General features: G+C 51.8%; 1 pseudogene; it reads left to right on the top strand.

The window, feature by feature from the left end:
- LOC131674769 (large subunit ribosomal RNA) overlaps positions 1-2,500 on the top strand; it is an 8,641-nt pseudogene that overhangs the window by 2,382 nt on the left and 3,759 nt on the right.

Below are 2,500 nucleotides of genomic sequence, written 5' to 3'. Positions count from 1 at the left end.
TCGTTCCCCTCGAGGGGATGAGGGATCAGAGCTCGGTACCGTGCCTTGGCCTCCCACGGATCTTCCTTGCTGCGAGGCTTTCGGAGCGGTTTCTCCGTCCCGATCGTTCTCTTCGGCCGCCATTCAACGCTCAGCTCAGAACTGGCACGGACTAGGGGAATCCGACTGTCTAATTAAAACAAAGCATTGCGATGGCCCTCGCGGGTGATGACGCAATGTGATTTCTGCCCAGTGCTCTGAATGTCAACGTGAAGAAATTCAAGCAAGCGCGGGTAAACGGCGGGAGTAACTATGACTCTCTTAAGGTAGCCAAATGCCTCGTCATCTAATTAGTGACGCGCATGAATGGATTAACGAGATTCCCACTGTCCCTATCTACCCACTAATATAAAATTTCCCCTTGCAGAAAACTTCCTTTCTTTCTTACAGGTACACTAAAATATTTTATTTTCTTAAGCCCCATCTAGGTACCTGTACAGGAGACGGCTCCTGCTACAGAAAAGAGGGTATTCGCCTAATAATTAAGATAGGGTGCTTTGCATGTCTTTCGCTCATTTTTAGAATGCCCACGGGAATAGCCCAACGGCAGAAAAGAGGCGAGCCCTTAAGACGCAGTCGCCAATATACCGGAAATCCAGGCTTAGTCTGGAACCGGGGGTTGAATCTCTTAGGAGATTCGACTGCGAGAAAGATACTCTATAAAACTTCCTCAGTGGAACTGGGTGACCCACTGGGGACAAGCTTAACCCACAAACAAAACTAACATGGCTAGCACAATTAACACAAAAAAAACGTTACCGGACCAGAGTCTCGGATGCTCAGGTCCCGGCGGCTGGTCAGGGTGAGAAAGCGGGCCCGCAGGCGTCGTCATTATGTGACTGCAGCTGCACATCGGTGGACCTCTCGGCTGGTGTGTGGTCAAATGCTACGAGGAGGATCGCCGAAGGCTCTGTCCTCGACCCGAGCTGTACTGCTAACCGGCCCCAGACATCGGACGGCGAACTTGAGCGTCCCCCAATTCGCGTCCCTGCGGCCTGTGGCCCGTCGGCTCGGGTCGACGGCATCCACCCACTTTGCCCGAAAATCGTCCGCATCCGACTCGTAGACATCTGCGCGCGAACTATAGGCAACCCGTCAGGAGAGAGCCCCACCTCCGGAACTTCTCCTCGAACAAAGACAGGAATTAGGGTCTTGCAGCTCAACATGGACAGAGACCAAACTGTCAGTGGTGAGCTGCGAGAAAGCGTAAACAGGCTCAAACCTGATGTAGTCCTACTTCAGGAGCCTTACAATAAATTAAACCGGGGGGAGTATTTCTTTACAGACATAGGCAGAACGATTAGGCTAGTAGCAACTAGAACAGAAAAACCATGGGCAGCAGTAGGCGTGGCAAACCCCAATTTCGCGATCCTCTACATAGAACAGCTTAGTAATACGCACTGCGCGTGCGCAGAGATTAAGACCCCTGGCTTCTCCTTCTTCGCTGTATCGGCATATTTCCAATACAGTGAACCAATCGAGAAGCACCTCAGCCACCTCGAAATGGTGCTCTTCACGCTGAGAGGGAAACGCGTCCTGCTTGGTATTGACACCAACGCAGAGTGGAACTCCTGGAGCCCACGTATCCCCGACATGTCCCGATTGCGATGGAAAAACGGAGAAAAATTGGCCGACTTCATTCGCCAACACAAACTCCACATTGCAAATAACAGGAATGATCTTCCCACATTCCAAAAGGGACCCAAAATTTCGTACATAGATGTAACCTTGTCCACTGGGCAGATGGCCTCGTCCATTCACCAATGGAGGTTACTAGATTCTGAATTCAAAAGTGCCCACAAAGCCGTCATATTCACGCTCGACTCTCCGGCTACCGAGGTCGGGCTCGCAGAAATGGGTCCAACACGTTTCAATACGCTCAAAGCGAATTGGGACCAGTTCGACACTGAACTGAAGAGCCTTCGACTCGCAAAGCTGGCGAACCTTGCGCTGACGAACCCGGAAGAAGTGGAGCACATGGCAAACACACTCACTCAGGTACTTACTGAAACCTGTGAGTTAACCATGCCAAGGAAAACTAGGTTTAGAAAGTCCAACCCATGGTGGACAAAAGACTTAAATAGGTTGAAGCGTGAGGCCTACCGAGCTAGGCGTGCGTGCCAGGGGCTGTTGAAAGCGAATCCTGCATGCCACCCACAAGCGCGCGGGAAGTACAGCGCCCTCTTGCGTAAGTACTCTCGCGCCGTGAGAAAGGCCAGGAATGAATGCTGGAGAAACTACGTCACATCGCACGGAAATTCGAATCCCTGGGGAACCGTATACAAGCTCCAGGCCGGAAAAATGACGAATGAGAGGGCGATTAGCGCACTCCGGTGTGACGACGGTTTCACGCTCGACATGGAGCAAACAGCCAGCAGGCTCCTCGCGGTGCACTTCCCGGCCGATAGAATAGAAGATGACACCCCTGAACAATCCAACATTCGAACCGAAGTGGAAACTC

Source organism: Phymastichus coffea, unplaced genomic scaffold, assembly GCF_024137745.1.
Source record: "Phymastichus coffea isolate CEN01 unplaced genomic scaffold, Cenicafe_Pcof_1.1 PCOF00299, whole genome shotgun sequence".
NCBI lineage: Eukaryota > Metazoa > Arthropoda > Insecta > Hymenoptera > Eulophidae > Phymastichus > Phymastichus coffea.
Note: the sequence above shows the minus strand (reverse complement) of the source record. Positions and strands in the feature narration are given on the sequence as shown.